The 18,858-nt window shown below is 36.9% G+C and overlaps 1 protein-coding gene across 3 annotated transcripts in view; it reads right to left on the minus strand.

Annotated features, from left to right (window-relative positions):
* LOC145662765 (proton-coupled amino acid transporter-like protein pathetic) overlaps positions 1 to 18,858 on the minus strand; it is a 1,517,009-nt gene that overhangs the window by 529,048 nt on the left and 969,103 nt on the right. The window lies entirely within an intron of this gene.

Here is an 18,858-nt window from a genome sequence, read left to right on the forward strand (position 1 = left end):
CCTGAACAGGCAGTAGGATGGAATGGAGAGTTAAAGGGAGCTAGTTTTATGGTTGAAATATTATTAGAAAAGTGAAACGTGCTTAAGCGTTTACATTTATCATTTGATATTTTACGTTAAATTTTCGTTCAAAATATTTCTTATACGAGAGTCATTTAACTCGAACTGGCAACAGTGCTACGATTGGAGTGTCGTGTGGGCATCAGACAAATGACGAACGTAGTGTGCTTCTTGGATGTGTACGAGTCAGTTCAACGCTCGTGCGGTCTCATATTACGGTGTGTGTGGCGAGTAGACATTGTTAAAGTGATTGTTGTCTGAAATACTGCTCTAACGCAATGTTCAGAACAGCCTGTGTTTATCAAATTCCAGGTGGCACGAGGGCGGAATGCTAGGACGATTCACAGAGAATTAGTAGAGGCCTGTGGTGAAGCTGCTCTACCGTATCGGTCAGTGGCGAGATGGGTTGCAGCATTTCAGTCGGGACGACAGTAAACAGATAAAATACACGATGGAGGGCATATGCGAACGGCTGGAAAGACTACGGACACTGCTTGGCGGTGATCGGCGCTGGACTTGTAGTGAACTGGCGCAGGAGTTGAACATTTCTTCCGGATCTGTGTTCCGCATGCTAACACAAGATCTTGCCATGCGGAAAATTGCAGCCAGATGGGTACCCCATGCTCTGACCGAGGTTCAAAAGTGGCATAGGTGGGAATGCGCGCGCTTACACCTTCAACTTTGCAATGAATAAGGTAATGAGTTCTTGCAGCGCATTATTGAAAGTGACGAAACATGGAGAAGATATTACGAGCCTGATTTGAAACGTCAGTCGAGTGAATATGGCGCCACTCATAATCTCCACGATCGAAAGCTTAGGCAAGAGCCAGCAAACGTGAAGGTGATGATGATAATGTCAAAAGACCACGAAGGCATTATCCTGTCACATCACGTTCCACCGGGAGTTACCGTCAATGCTGCATACTATGCTTCATACCTCAGTCACCATTTGCTACCAGCATTGCGGCGCAAACGTCCACACCTCCTGCAGTCTGGACCAAGTCTCCTACTCGACAATGCCAGATGTCATACAGCCAATCCAGTACAGATTCTGTTACGACGATGGGGTTGGGAGGTAGCGGAGAGCACCCGCCATACTCCCTGGATATGAGCCCCTGCAATTTTGATCTTTTCCCAAAAATGAAAGAACCTCTCAGGGACAAACGTTTCAGACATTCCAGCATTGTTCGTGCCTTAGGGCGCACTGTTAACACCCTCTCACAAAGTGGGGCTTTGACAGGTATTCAACGGTTACCAAACATCTGGCGAAGGGTTCAACAGGCTGACGGAGACTCCATCGAAGGACTGTAAGCTTCTCGTGGTGAGCGATTGACTACATTCCATTTCACAACTATGTTGCCACTTCGAGTTAAATGACCATCGTACATACGGTATACTTTACGTAGGGGTATAATTGAAGAAGTAGGAAATTCATCTTCTCGGGAATAATTTTAAATCTACTTGATAATTTCTCATCGGGCATTCCTTGGCTTAACCTGTCAAAGGGACATAGTCTCAGAATTCGATTTGTCCTTCACTTCAGATGCATTTAATACAATTACAAGGCATATAAAACATTACATTAAACTAATAAAAGCCCAAACATGACCAGATTAACACGCACACACAAAGATACAGGTAATACACATGCAGGAACATATAACAGAATTAATTTATTGTATTAATGACTACACACGTAACCGTTTGTTGATAGAAATCGAACTACTCATGCAAGAAAGAAAACAATTCCAAACTAGAATATAAAATCAGTGCTTACAAATGGATATAGCTGTCTCCTCTGGTTACTTCACCAAAGCATCCTGTAAATGATATATGTTTTCAGAGAAAGTATGCAGAGGTTGCGGTACTTTCTAGATTTATTAGATACGTATATGCCTACACTATCTTTTTTTCCAAGCTATAGCTGATACGTGACTGTTTCCACGTACTCTGGTTGCTGAGGTGAAGTAACGTCAAGAATTCTGTATTATTAAACTTAATTTAAATCTCAAGTTTTCAATAAAATTGCACTCGAAATGTTGTATATTTGCAAGCATCAAAAGTAATGGAGCAAATTAGTTAACTCGAGTCATTGTTGTCATCAATTTTATTTCCTGAGTGACCTTCCTAATAGAGCGACATGCCTATTGTCAATTGTATTATTTTCCGTGAGTTGACATTTTATTTTCCACTATATAGTGGCCTATTTAAGGGAGGCTACCGGGCTTAAGCTCCTCGCAATTTTATTTACTATTTTAAAATAAATCAAATATCTTGCAGAATTTTCACATTTCCAAGAATAAAGTTAGCAAAGCCTCCCCGAAACAAAATCGTAAGTACGCCACTGTCGCTATATAATTAGTATTATTATTACCTTTTTGTAGGTCTGTCCCCCATATAACTAACAAAATCAGCAAAAATGTTTGGATGGCCTGGGGTCCATATCCTAGGGATACCTAGGATCACCCCTCTAAATTCTGACATGGGTATGTTGGCCCACCCCCTAGATTTTCTGATAGATACATAGTAGGGATGACAAGATACCCAGATAACGAATCTCCGGATAACAAATTATCCGGTATCCGTTTTTGAAGAAACGGATAATTCGGATCATAGATAATATTACGATGACGGATAATGGATAATATCAGGATGAAGTACAAAGAATAACAACCGCATCACGGATAATATCTGGATGACAGATAACGGATAATTTCCAGATAAAGAATATATCCGGATAACGAATAATAATATCCGGATGACGGATAATATTCGATAAAAATACCTGGATGATGGATAATGGGTAATATCCAAATAAGATATAACAACCGGATAAAGAATAATGATTGGATAATGGATACCCCGATAATGGATTATATCCGGATGACGGCTTTATTCGGATAATAGATAATATCCGGATGACAGATAACGAATTATATCCAGATAAGGAATGATATCCGGCTTGCTTACAATAGATAATATACACATGACGAATAAGAGACAATATGTAGAAGATAGCTATTAGTGGCTATAAAATAATTGCAAAAAAACATAATTTGTAGTCTTACAATTAGTTATTAAATTAATTGTTTATTACAAAACACATAGGATAATGTTTCAGAATAGATACGAACCTCCCTGTGACCCCTCCCCTTTCCCTCTTTATATATATATATATATATATATATATATATATATATATATATATATATATATAGGGTGTCCACAAAGTCCTTTGTCACCCCGTGTATCTTCAAAACAACTGCGAATATGAGAAAACACAAATACACGTCGTTCATTATTTTAAGGGGTTGCAATTTTGTGCTATAAATGTTCCACACCAGACTTTCAAAATAGGGTTACGGGTGTAAACGTCTCTATACTCCGGTAGTACTGATCCCTTCTTCTCATGTCGATATTTTCACATCTATTTATTCCCACTTTTGACAACCATTCCGTAAAACCCTAGTCTTATGGCAATAGATTATAATAGGAAAATAACCTCCGTTTCCCACACTAGAGACAACATACAAAGAAACAAAGTCTCCGCCCAATAACTCAACATTTTCTCCTTTTACAGGCGTATTTTCAATACTTACACCCTGCCTACAAATCAGAAAAACGTAGAAGCATTCACAAGCCATATATATCTAAAAGTCATCAATGGCCTTCACTCCGAAATTTGATTTCACTTCCAATTTAGATGTCGGCAACCTAGCAAATTTAGAACATACAGCAAAAGGTCTTTTGTCGAGCCCGTTCAAATTACTCGATCCCTTTGCCATTTGAAATGTTCAAGTTTACTCCTACCACTATTTGAGAGAGGAGACTGGGGTGGAACTTTTACAACACACAATTGCAACTCCTGAAAATAACAAAAGATTTGCTTTTGCATTTTCTCATATTCGCAGTCGTTTCGCAAATACATGGAGAGGCAACGGACTTTATAGACACGAAATATAAACCCCCGCCATTTTGGATGGGGTCAACAGACCTTTCCAACGATATATTACTCGATCCCTTTCGCCATTTGAAATTTTCAAGTTGACCCCATGTACCCCTATATGGGAGTGTCTGCGATGGATCTTTTTTAGTTTCAAGTTCAAGCTCCTTACAATAATGGCGGATGTGTTTTTACGTTTTCTCATATTCACAGTCGTTTCTAAGATACATGAGGTGGCAACGGACCTTATGGACATCCCACATATATGATACGCAAAATACATTTAATTTAAACAGGAAAGCGAGTACTATTTTATCAAGTGAAATGGAAAATGAAATATTTGTGTTTTACAGCCCACAGTAACGCTTTGTAGAGAAACAAAAGCTACATCATTAATGAACGTGAATATTTATGAAGTGAAATAATGGAATGTAAGTGTGGAAAGACACGGAAGAACCCCAAGAGAACACATGGATACGATGGGTACCAGTACAAACTAACATGGCCTGGGATCCAACTAGAGACCTCTCGAACCGTAGGTGAATGCTGTAGCACTGAGCCATTGTGTCCCACACTCTTTAAATTTAGTTTATATAGTCTCATCACAAAGCAATACTCAACTCGACTTGCACAATACTTTCACCTACCCGTGCTATTTACTGCATCTATCTGATCGATTTTTAACATTTGAATTGGCAATAGTGTTGCCAACCAGACGAGGAATATTTCTTCTCCAAAAAGTAAAAAGAGTCGAGACAAGAAGTAAACTTTCAAATTTGTGTCGAGACAAGAAACATGACAATTCTCGTTTCGTTTTCAAGACGAGAAATGTTTCGAGTCTCATAGCCTATACCAGTTCACCTAAATTTTAAATCTTAAACACGGTTTTAGTGTTAAATGATTCATAATATAAAGACTAAAAATTCACAAAGTGATTGTATGAACATAATGAAGAGCGTTTTTTAACGTTTAAAGACACTAAAGTCATACAATATACTCCAAAAATAACAGTGATTTAATTGTAGTTATATTGCAATCTGTGAGAACCTTATATGACTCGGAAGAATTCTCATTACTTCTAGATGAAATAAAGGAAAAAGGCAGGGCATAAATTTTGTGTTTAAATTTACAAAACGACAAGAGAAAGGCTTGGGAAGAAAATTTTTCAAAAATCAAGATGAGTGAAGAAAGCATTTTTTGAGAAACGAGACAAGACAAGTATTCTACAAAAATCGAGAGGAGACGAAAAAACTTTCTTATCTCGTCTTGTTTCCTGGACAAGACTAATTAGAAAACATATTTTCAATTATAAAATACGTGACAATGAAAACCGCGTTATGCAAGGTATTACAATATATGTGAATGAGGTTCTCCTGATGTTCTAAGCGTAACAAGTAGGTGATGTTGTCAGCACTTCGATCTTTAGCAGCTTTAATTTGCAGAATACCATAGGCAAAGATGATCGAAAGCATAAGGATCGTGCCACGAGTTAAAACTCATCATCAACCAACCTGAACCTCACTAATTGAACATGAGGTTGCGTGAGCTTGATGTCAAGATGATGGTGTGAATGTTTGACTGAGTAAGGTGATGTCGATACGATATAGTGAGGGTCAGTGAGGATGATGTTGAAGGGGAGTTATGAGCGTGATGTTGAATACATATTGTAATCGTGAGTTGAGTGATTGTGATACCGAAATGATCTTATGACTTATGCATGTGAGGTCGAATGATTGTAATGTTGGATTGATGATGCAATCTACTGAAATATCGAATTGATGTGATTTGTGAAATTGACTAAGTATGGTGTCAGAATAATTAGATAAACATGATGTTAGTAGTGTTGCTACGAGACGAGACGAAACGAGATGGGAAGTAAGGTTTTCCCCTCTCATCTTATGAAGTGTCATCTGTAGAAATATTGTGTCGTATCAATTCTCGAACAATTATTTCTCGTCTTGCCTCTATTCTCAAAAAGCTTTTCTCGTCTTGTCTCGTTCTATAGATTTATGTACAAACTTTATACCCTGATTTTTTTTTTTTACTTTCATCTGGAAGTTATCAAAATCCTTCTGCGTCACGAGAGGTTTACGTTCAAGAAGGGTGTGATATAATATTTAAATCATACTTATTATTGGAGTATACTGTGTAATAACTTGCGTATCTTTAGATGTTGATAGATGCTCTTCATAGTGCTCGTATAATCATTATCAGTTTATAGTTCTATTCTTTTGAATCGTGTATCACTAAAACAGAGTTGGTATGTAGTACTTTGGTGAATAAGAGTTGCTAACGATTCTCGTGAAATTTCTCTTTCGTCTGGATTCTCGTCTCCGAAGGAGATGACAGTTATTATATTTCTCGTTTTGTCTGGAATTTAAAAAGGTATTAATAATCGTCTCGAGACAAGAATTCAGACACAATATGTATCGTCTCGTGGGTAACACAGAAGGTTAGATAAATGCCATGTCACTTTGTTGTCGCTTGTGAGCGTGGTGTTGAGTCTGAGTGAGCATTAATGTGTGCATGATGTCAAATATTTAATATTCATATGAACTGATTACAGAGTTTGATTTCTGTATGTATATAGATGATGTTTTTTTTGCCTATTTGGTTGGATTATTATTATTAAGTGTTATTGCCTCTTGGCAGTTCTGGGACTAATGACTTTTTCTTGGTATCGGGCCTTGAAATGTTTCTTCCAGATTTCTAGGTTTCAAATTTCTCTTTTGACTCTTATTATTTTCTTCTATTTCTTAAATAATCAATCACTTGTGTTCTTCTTCTTCCTGCTTCTCGTTTTTTTTTCCATCTTTCTTTTCTATGACGAAGACGATTTCTTCGAAGCTAAAGAAATATTTCTAATCTAACTTCCGTAGTGTCCAAGCCTCTGATCCAAACAATCCAATACGTCATATAAGAGTAGAGCACCTGACCAGATTCTTCCTAGTCCAGTATTAAGCGTGCTATTTAACAATGATCTTTTCTTGCTGAATATCTCTTTGACTACTACAATTCTTAACCTGATCTCTTGGTGCAATAAGCGTCTCTCATCATGATAATATTTCGATCGATCCCTTCAAGTTCCTGTTTCTCTGTGTCAACTAAATTATTTTGTCCACTATCATATGTAGTCCTTCGGTTGTAGCTCTAACAACCGTGCCATTCGCACACCTGAAATTGTTAATAATGTGCCCTCCAAATGTTGAAATCTCCAACTCCCATTAATGTTTCCGTTATTAAACATTTACTGTAAATATTGAAAAGTTGACTCACATGCTACGTCCTTGTCTGGCTCTTTCAATCTCCACGATATTTACAGTATTGTTTTTGTTTTTTCCTTGATTTAAAGCATATTTTGTTAAAGTAAGCATACTTTGTTAAACACATTTATTTGGTAGAAATTGACAATATTTCTTGTTTGAGTAGGTTGCAGTAAGGTAGGTTTTAGCCCATGTATCTATAAGTAGCCATTATCTCCATAGATTGCAGGTGTTTTTTGAAGTTTAGCGTCCCTATTCAGTACCGAGACTATATGAAACTTCGACCTAAAATTTAACATTGAATCCGAATGTCCATGTATGTTTTAATTTTAATACTGTATTCTTTCACCGGAAAATCTTACCTTACACAAGGCGCACGGGCTAGCGACTAAACTAGTGGGAAAGAATACAGTGCATTAATAGACTGGCAACTTCCTTTCGTATGTTTATCCAAACACTGTTCAAAAAGTAGTAAATTAAAAAGATTATTTGGAGTTTATACCCTGAGGCAAAGGGAAACGGTGATCATGATAACGAACTAAATGGTAGAATGCTGGAAGTGATAGAAAACGTGAAAAGCCCGAGAAAATATAAGCACTGAACCTACTCTGGTGCTTGTTCTCTTCAAAGCTTACTTGGAAGGAACTTGGATCGCACCAGAGACCCCACGCAGCAGAGGTGAGTTCGCAAATGGAAAGAAACGGTGTGGGCGGTGTTTGGTTTACAACTTTTGTATTGAATTAAGACATTTCGATGTGATCGGGGAGTGGGAAGCCGAAACATTTATCTGCATCAAATTCCTTGTGTAAACAATCTTTTCATGTCTAAATATATTTATGACAGCGTGTGGAATAAATTTGCGGCAGAAAATGGGGCACATTGGTTCAGTGGTGCTCTCTCCGCTATTCTAGTGGCTAGCAAATGTGCCCTTGGTGCACGTGATCCTTTGTTCGATTCTCGTGGGAGAGCATATGCGGAATTATAACTGTCATCGAACGATTCGTGTGTTCATGTCTCTATCATGTTCAGTAGAAAATGGAATGGGAAAAATGAAATCAGGTAAAATAATAATAATTAGAGAAATAAATTTACTGAAGAATATTCATTTAATTAGTTAGCTTCCTTTTTTTAAAAAAATGGTAATGTTTATCTTTAGTGCATCTCTGGTTCGATCCCAGCTCGCTTCAAGTGGACTTTCTGGTAGACAAACTCTGTGTTTTGTGTTTTACTTGGGTTTGTTCTATTTCCTTTCACTTTTCTTCATTTCATTCATTCTCTTCACCATATTCTCTCATTCATTCCCATTCCTTTAACCTACACGGTGTAAGCATGGTATGTAAAATTGAAAGATTTCACTTCATTTTCTTGAGATAGAAAGTAGTTTCATCGAAGTCGAAACTAGTTATTTACTTTCGTATCCGGTGTTTTAAGCTTTTAACAAAAATAAAATAAAATAAAATAAAATAAAATAAAATAAAATAAAATAAATAATATTAATCGAATCAAAAACCACGGACACCAAAATCCACGTAGACATTTGCTCTCGATTTACCTATACAGATAAAGTTCAGTGGGAACGAATGGCTTGTGCTGCATAATGGTTCCAATCAGTAGCATACACAGAATTCCATCAAGGAAAGGTTCAGGTACTCACCTTCATATCCTTTCAGATCAACTGAGATATTTTGTTCATTTATCATAACGTAATAAATGTTTATAAGTTGCATGTGCCTGGGCTTCTTTCAGAAAAAGACTTCCTGACAGCATTTTCGTATTCGTGGGAGTATGATCGGAATTACTCAGAGATGTATTTACAAAGACTTATAGGAATAAGATCACCTGCAAACCTCCAAGAAATTTAATCCAAACTTTTAAAATTGGATATGTACTGCATAATGTAATAATAAAACAAGATTTACTGGAATTTTGGATTTAGTCCCACGTCTTCGAAGGAAAATATTAAGTATGCCAGTAGTGTTAATATTTTAAAACAATGAAGTTGATAAGGGAGTTTTAGTCAATGGACACTATAAAGTAATACAAGATGAAAAAATTGTTACAGTTTTTCTGTTTTGTTTCTCGTTATTTATAAAAAAAAGAACGAAGAGCATTATATTGGAACATTACATTAGTGCGAAGAACCATATTATAATGCAAACACATTTAAGTCAAGTCTATGTTTACCATGATTTTAAAACTGCATTTTTTTATTAATCCACTTACGTTTTCTGCAAGTGAATAATAGATATCAGGGAAAATTTCGTATTTGTATTAGCCTAGTACCTAAAGTCCTTCAAAGTAGCGCTTCCTTAAAGAATTAGATTAATCAGTCACAAAAGTATTTGCAACTTATTATATACAGAGCGTATATGGTTATATAAGTAAGTACATTTTATTGCAAATGTCTAATCGTATTACCTTAATATCAGACTATTTATATACCAGATAATGAAATGTAGTAGGCAGTACTTATCATTTTGCTTACAAAATATTAAATACTGTGATAATTCTTTCAAAAGTACCCTTATTTAAATTAAACGTACCCTTCTTTATCTTTCGGGTGTATGTTGCTTAGCACTTGCATATTTTGCCCATCAACAGGAATCCTCATCAGTGGTCGAATGATGAATTCCCGAGACGATTTCCTAGTGATGTCGTTATTCGATTCATTGTACTGAACGATCTACCAGCGATAAGAGTTGACATAGTTACAGTTAATATTTTCGCATATACGCTTTCAAATGCATCATAACCTAGAGTTGAACTCCTTGATAGATGGCTTTGCTTTTGTGCAACATGAACTTTTAGGTTTGCGCAAAAAATCATTTTTATTTTATTTTCTGGACCATCAGATTTACATTTATTAATATAATTTTATTTACTAATATCGATTTGTCGGTATATGTCCCATCTTAAGACAAAATTGTTTCAACAAACGCGAAAAGTTCTCCATATCATCTTCTTTAAGCAGGGATTAAACCCCGAACCCCCTTGCATACACCACTGATTCCAGCCAAACCTTTATTGTCTTATTTGTGGAATCCAGGTTACTCGATATACATCGGAGTTCGGATGTAATTCGATTGAGAGGCTGAACCAAAACTGCGTTTCAAATGAAGTGAAGAATTAGCACGGTTTGGTGTAATTTTAGGAGTAGCTTCCGGAAACTGAAAATTAGTTAAAATATGAGTATGTAATTCTATCAAGTAAATATAAAATATACCTATCTGCAGAAGAGAAAATATCTGGAACTTCCATGAAAAGAAAACGAAAGAATCTGAGCAACCACATTACCGCAATAATATATAATACTGCTTCCAACAAAACACTTGAATTTGGAAAATCAATAACTGAATCCATTCCTCCTTCAGCGATAGATGACATTATTATTAAATGAATCGACAAAGTTATAGAAACTTCGACGATTATTGACGGTGAACGGTCAAAAAATTCTTCTCTTGATAGAATAATTGGCAGGAAAAAATTGGGTTCCGTTTCCTTCACACAATCAACTCGACTTTCTTTTTGTTTTTGCTCGTAACGAAATAAGGTATAAAAAATTCTTGAGTACTTTTGAAACACACCAATTCATAAAATTAGATTGTTAGTTAGCAAATTAATTCTGAATCTTAATACTCTATGATGAAGGAATGAAAGGAATATTGTAGACCATTGTTCTTCGGAGTGATGTGTTCCAATAGACTGCGACCATAGGCCTGATAGTTTATCCTTACGCTCTCTGTGGAACATTGATGACTTACAGTAAATGATATCATTACGACCTGAATATGGTGGCTCTTAACGGCAACTATATGACTTCTACATAGATGTAATGATAATGTATGACTGAGAAGCCAGATAGAGTGCCGTAACTAGAGGGGGGTATCCGTGGGCAGACCAACCCCAACATCCTCAGTTGCTTGAAAACGCTTACCTTTGAGTTTAGTTTTTTTGCAATATGTTATACTCGTAATGTAGTTCAAACTAAACTAAGCAAGAGAAATATATATCGCAGACTTCACGTTTTCAAGGTATGCGCATGCACACAATTATTTGCGCATTATGCGCAGTTCTGCACAGGTGCAAACAATTCGTTTTCATTTCGTTGTAAAGCTATCATTTATCTACTTTGGCTTGCAAAGTTTGCTTGTTCTTTGTGGAGCCGTTCCAGACATATCGCGACAAATGTCATCTTTAGTGAATCGACTGTATCTCAGAAACTAGAGCTCTTTCGACTAATTGATACTAGTTACATTAGGTTTTCAAGGTGTCCTGTTAGTCTACCGAGTTTCATCAAAATCGGTTGTTGTGATCCAGACATCTTATGGATGTGTCACAGGCCCTTTCTATCACTTCTGGTTGCAATAGAGAAATATAGTCATGGATGGATTCTTTTCTTGTCATCTCAATCAATATTCATAAAATGTTTCTCGCCTTCTAGCTAAGTAATTCCGACTTTTCTCTATGGCAATCAGTGCTGAAAGCGGAAGTTCGGGATGACATTTCTTAAAACGGTGAATCCATATCAAATATTACCGTTTTCGTTTTATGAAGATCGTTACTGTAATATCCTGGAATTTTGCCACTTCCAGTTATAGTAGAGCAAAAAATGGAGACGGATTTTATTTTTGGAATTCTAAATTGATTTTAAACAAAATACCTCATTATCATCCAAGCTATTCTCCTCGTTGAAGCTTCAAGTTATGATAATCACTTTGAGAAGCTCGATTTTCAGTGAATATGTGACCATGAGGTTAAATAAATAATATGATGTTGAGTGGGTGTGATGTTAGATTTCTGTAGAGTGACGTCGAGTGGGCGTGATGTCAGATTGGTGGTGGAGCATGAAGTCAAGTGAATGTGATGTCGAAATGATGCTGTAAGCGTCCGGTCGAGTGAGCGTGATGTATAAACGATGTTGTGAGCGTGACGTTGGATTGATGTGTTATGAGCGTGGGGTTAAATGAGATTAGGCCAAAGCGAGCGCGTACATAGATTTGATCTTTTGAGAAATGTTTATCAGTACCAAGAAATAACTTAAACAACTTAAACCAACTAATGTCTAGATCAAATTGAAAGTCTGCCCTGGTACATGGAGAAAATAGAGAAAATGTATTCACGAAAAATGCTAGCAAGTTGTTGCGAAATAAAATGTTTAGTTTTACATTCCACGATAATGCACTGAGGCTAAGGGAGACCACGATTATGAGAATGAATGAAAGTGTAAAATCAGAAAAGTGAGAGGAAACGAGGAACCCTGAGAAGACCCACCTACACAGTGTTTGTCCACCACAAAGCCCGAGGAATCGAGGATTGAACCAAGCGCACCACGCACGCGAAGTGAGTACTCTACCACTGGCGTGAGCTATTGTGATTCAAGTTGTTCCGACTAACAAAACTCAACTAAAGGCAAACTAATTTACTCATAGATATGCCAAGTAAATTTGATCTCGGATCTTTCCTGATCAAATATGTCCTGATTATTACATGCCTGGTAATAGAAGAATTTTTTTTTTAAGTGTACAGAAAGAGACATAATTTAGGAACAATTGAAACTTGAAAAATACCTTTTATGGGCAACAGCAAATAATCCCTTGTCATAAGACTGTTAAAATGTATTAATTTAAAATATATTTTAACAATTTATTTACAGTACACGAGGTGTGGCAATAAAATAACGAGACTGCCCACCTCCTGTCACGCAGGATCATGGGGGGAGGTAGCTAATGATGTGATGTTGATCTTGAACCTTCATGAGCAGCCACTGTCTGTTTTATGAATCTGAAAGCTTTTCTTTTCTTTGCAGGCTTGCATGAAGAGGACGGTGTTCTGTAGTAATGCCGTAATCATGATGAACAGTAAAGTTGAGCAGCGCATTAACATGAAATTTCTGGTGGAATTAAACAAAACACCGACGGAATGTTCTGCAATGTTGAAGGAGGTGTATGGCGTTAATGTTATGTTACGTGCGCGAGTTTTCGAATTGCACCTACGACTTACGGAAGTAGAGAGTAGGTTGAAAATGATGAACGACCCGGCCGCCCTTTGACTTCAAGAAGGGACGAAAATGTTCAAAAAATTAATGAACTTGTTCGCAAAAACAGACGTCTTAGCATTCGGATGATCGCAGACATGACGAACATTAACAAAGAGACAGTAAGACAAATTTTGCATGACAATTTAAAAGACAAAAGGCTGTGCACAAATTGTCCCCAAAAACCTCTATCAGGAACAAAAAGACATTCGAAAGACCATTTGCTGTGACGTCATGGAACGACTCAAAGCAGAACTAGACTTGCTAACACGTGTCATCACATGTGATGAAACATGGATTTTCCAGTATGACCCCGAGACTAAGCTTCAATCCATGCACTGGAAGACTCTCACATCGCCAACAATGAAAAAAGCACGAATGAGCAAGTCGAAAGTGAAGGCAATGCTCATCGTTTTTTACATTATTTGGGGATGATCATGACTGAATCGGTGAATCAGGGTCAAACGGTAAATCAGACCTACTACAAAGAAGTCCTAATCAAGCAGAGGCAAAGAAAAGTAAGAAGAGCGATGAATGGATCCTCCATCAAGACAATGCGCCTGCCCATAATGCAGTTTGTGTGAAGCAGTTTTTAGGAGCCAAGTGCGTTCCTGTGCTCGACCATCCTTCGTATTCCCAGACCTGGCTCCTTGTGACTTTTATCTATTCCCAAAAGTGAAAAGTGCATTGAAGGAAACACATTTTCAGTCTGTGGAAGAAGTGAAACGATAAACGATAGAGTTGTTGAACACTGTAACATCTCATGACCTACAGTATTGCTTTGAACAATGAAAGGCAGGTACGCAGCGGTGTATAGATAGGGGAGGGGAGTATTTTGAAGGGAATAACAGTCAATTGTAATTTTCTTTGGAATACATCACATTCATGACACATGTCTCGTTACTTAATTGCCACAGCTCGTATATTCTTACTAAACGAAATACGTGGTCTTCGGACGAGAAGAATAGTTCTATGGAAAACACCTGAAAATTATATTAGAACCCTATTCAATCCTTAAGCTATACATTTCAATCACAGAAAAAAAAACTCAGCACAGCTCAAGTCAAGAGTATGTTGAAAACTGCATTTCAGATGGTGTAGTCGTCATTCTTTGCGAAAGATATAATCACCCTTCCCCCTCTAAAGTACGCATTTCAATCAAAGAAAACTGATAAAATGCTAGATCGACTTAAGTATTAAATATGTATAAAATTTCGTTTTAAGCTGTTCTAACTTTTCCTCACTTTCGCCATTTTACACATATAAAAAGGGAAATTCAAACATTTTAAAAGTTGTCCAGTTGCCTCTCTTAGAAACATAATTTCTAAAAACGCTTGGAAATTGTCAACAATTATTTAGTAAGGTGCTCATATATTGCTCAACGTCGAAAATGTAAAAATTGCCCCTATCTCTTAGAAGTGTAGTTTTTCAATACTTTGGGACACATGACCATTTATTTTAAATAAGTTTATATACAGAGTTTTTCTCCTTAACACGAGAGGATTTATTTTTGGCGTACATTTAAACCCCCTCTCAACCTTAGGATATACACTTAATGAAAGTGGCAAAATAATCACCTGGCTTTAGAAATCCATTTGAAACGATTCGTTCGTTTCCCTTGATGGTGAGACAGACAACGTCGATATCATTCTTATGTGCCTTCTTACCTTAGAGGTGGAATTTTTGGAAATCTTTATAAGTTTAACGTCCCACATTTATGCCCTTTAGGCTAAAAGGGTCGTCCACATATTACTTAACGCGCCAGAGGGTGGAGGGGGTTCTGCCTTGCGTTACGAAGTGTGACAAGGAGTGAAGAAGGGGTTTAATTCTTGGTTACGTAACTCATGTTTTTTTGCTGCAATTTTTACTTTTATTGTCAGGTTTATTTGCAATCTTTTAAACAAATAATTTTATTCAGTTCTTTTCAATTTTATAAGTACATAAATATTTTTATTGTTTTGAAAAATTGCAAAGATATAACCTATATAAATTGAATCATTCACAAGGGATTCCAAGATGCTACTAGACACCAGCATCGCTGGTAACGAACCCTGCGTGTACAATAACACTCCGTTTTCACGTATTACGGCGCACGCTTTTCTGAAGTTAGTTGTTAGTGATCGTAATCATCACTTGAAAATGCCCTCACATACTCACTCGTATCGCTATTTCTGAGAATATTATTTAAAAATTTTGATTTGAATCAGTATCCGCTCTATTCTTCTAAGCGGTTTCACATGTGAAACAGACGAAACTTTTTCGTGAAATATTATTTTCTGCGACGGAACGATCCACGATTTGCAGAGCAAAATAAGAAATTAAAAACCTAATTCGTTGGATATTCATCTCATACAGATTTTTTTTTCATTTTTGAATATTTCTGAACAAATCGAGATAACTGACTGGTTTAGGACAAGAAAAATTTGAAAAGGGATAAACTGAAGTCCAAAGAAGATGCTTGAAAGCTTGTTCATAATCGATATGTCCTTTCTCTTTCACGTGTCCAACCACTTCGAATCTGTGTTCGACGAGAAAGAGAACTTCTTTGCATCATCGACGCTGACGAACTTCAAGTATACAATGCACACTGGATCCCGGAAAAAGAGATCGATGTCAGTTCTTTAGATCCTGTTTCACCTGCATCTTCCGGCAGTATTTCCTCCTTGCCGATGATCGATGACCTAAGAGGATGGGTGCGATCTCGTTTGGAAAACGACAGTATGTAATTACGAACAATTAAGACTGGATAATCAAACAACCATCTGGGGTTGAAATATTATTACGGTACTACCATTTTCTAATACATTGAATTATTGGAGGAAAACACTACACATGTATTCAGAGTACAAGCATTTTGTATAAAATGTACAAGCAGCAGAGCATATTTTATACCCATGTATATATCTCTTAGTTAGAGTACTGAGATACTAGTTAATCATTGTTCTGGATGGTTCAAAATCGTCTTATAATGGGACATGCGTGTTAATAAACATTAATCATTAAGCCTGTCTACTTCCATTGATGGCCTCAAATTGTTCTTTGTTAATCCACCATAAAAAATCAAAATTATTGGCAGGTAAAACTTGGGAATATGAATGTTAAATAGATAGCTGCTATACTCGTATTTCTATCTAGTTGTCATGTAACATAATGCCCGGGATTTTTTTAAGTCCTGGAAACAACAACAACAACAACTGAAAAAGTACTAACTTCTGCTATTCCACCAAAATCAAATATTTTATGAAAGTTATCATGAAACCAAGAGCGGACCAAGGTCCGGGCAACCTGGGCAACTGCTCGGGGCGCCATAGTCAGGAGGTAGAAAAACGAGTTTCAAAAAGTAAATTTTATAAGTGTTTTCTACTGATTTTATTGTTTATATTCTTGTAGCGTCAATTACATCATCTTTTTTCATTCCATTATGGAAGAATGTAGTTTCATAGTTGCAGGAGCGTTGTATCGACAAATGTTGACATGGAATGTAGAAGAAAGAGTGTAGGGGGAGTTGATATTGTTTATAGCGGGCCATGTTCTTTGTGAACTTTTCCCAGGCAATGAATGTTATTGGATTTTATATATGTTCTCTTTTCAAGTGGTATTTATCGTAACATGGAAACATTATTACATATTATCCAGGGCCCATTAAAAAATGGGCAGAGGGGCAAGTATAGAATTACTATTTGACAAATACAAACAGAAAGCTAATTTTTGCGTGAATTGAGGTAAACTTATCGCATTATATTCATCCAATATAAGATTTGAATTCATTTTAAAAGCAATTCGACTGATGCCACTCTGTGCCAATCCGATCAGAGTAGGGTTGCTAACTTTAACTGGAGACAAAACTATATACCTCAAAATATATTAGTATTATTATTAATTTTAATAATAATAATAATAATAATAATAATAATAATAATAATAATAATAATAATAATAATAATTAAATCGTGAATTAGAAAAAGAACATACAAGGTGGCAGCACAATGTTGAGCTGTTCGTAAACGCGAGCTGGAATTTAGCGTGATGCATTAACCAGCTGATTTAAATTTTCTACGTACAACGTGAGAAGAAAAGTAAAATAGTCAACTGATGTCGCAAGATACCCGTTTGCGTCGAAACCGGAAAGAATGGGTAGCACCAGGATATCAAGATATTTGATATGCTATAACACTGACTTGGCGGCCATCTTGAAAGCCGCGATCTTGGATATAGCGTAAGGTATTGAAATGAGAAGCGGGGTGTATGATATATCAATGTAAGGTAAAATGCAAAAGGAAAACCAATGATGTAATCGCGAAAAATATATGTGTAATGGTATGGACGGGACGAAGTGTAGAAGACTCGGGCAAAACAAACGTGTATTCGAAGGGCAGAATAATAGGGCAAAACCCCACGACAGTGGTACGCGACAAGTAACTGCAACAGTGTTTGTGCATGGAAGTGCATCCGCTTTGACAGATTATGCCTTTCGAGGATATTGGGATTCCGTTTGGAACAGTAAAAACCACAGTTGCAATCTGCGATACAAGCACTCGTTTGGAGACTACATACATTACAAAGGACTATATCTTATGGAACAGCAATTCGGCAGCTCGTTCCGGAGTGTAGGAGATATCATCTTGAATTGGTGATCAAAACCACAACCGACCTGTGATTGAAGCCCACTCCTTGACACCGTTTTGTATGTTTCATGTTCAATTTTCTTGCTTTTTCGTATAAACAAACGACATTTCCTCCCACGTTTGTTTAAACAACACTATCTAAAACAAAGTGTGTACGGATGAGAAAGGTCAGTCATGTTCTAGCTTACGTTTCTTTACGAATGTTTCCTTTCCTTTGCGCGGTTTGCTACACTGTTTCGCGACGGTCCCAAACAGTCACATTATCAGGGAAAGGGCAGCGTTCTGCATTGACTCGATGAATTCCATGAGTTGTTGCAGTCTCCCATTAGAAGGCTAGTTTACCACAATGAAACGACTCGAATTGATCACCAATTCAAGATGATATCTCCTACACTTCGAAACGTTCTGCCGAATTGCTGTTCCATAAGAGATAATCCTTTGTAGTGTATGTAGTCTCCAAACGAGTGCTTGTATACAGTTGCGGTTTTCACTGTTCAAACGGAACCCCAATATTCTTGAAAGGCATAATCTGTCAAGGCGGATGCACTTCCATGCACAGACACTGTTGCAGTTACTTGTCGCGTACCACTGTCGTGGGGTTTTGCCCTATTATTCTGCCCTTCGAATACACGTTTGTTTTGCCCGAGTCTTCTACACTTCGTCCCGTCCATACCATTACACATATATTTTTCGCGATTACATCATTGGTTTTCCTTTTGCATTTTACCTTACATTGATATATCATACACCTCGCTTCTCATTTCAATACCTTACGCTATATCCAAGATCGCGGCTTTCAAGATGGCCGCCAAGTCAGTTTTATAGCATATCAAATATCTTGATATCCTGGTGCTACCCATTCTTTCCGGTTTCGACGCAAACGGGTATCTTGCGACGCTTACCTTTTATCATATTGTCGCGTGGTGCGTTATG

The sequence above is a fragment of the Thermobia domestica genome, chromosome 10 (assembly GCF_964235325.1).
Source record: "Thermobia domestica chromosome 10, izTheDome1.hap1.1, whole genome shotgun sequence".
Lineage (NCBI taxonomy): Eukaryota > Metazoa > Arthropoda > Insecta > Zygentoma > Lepismatidae > Thermobia > Thermobia domestica.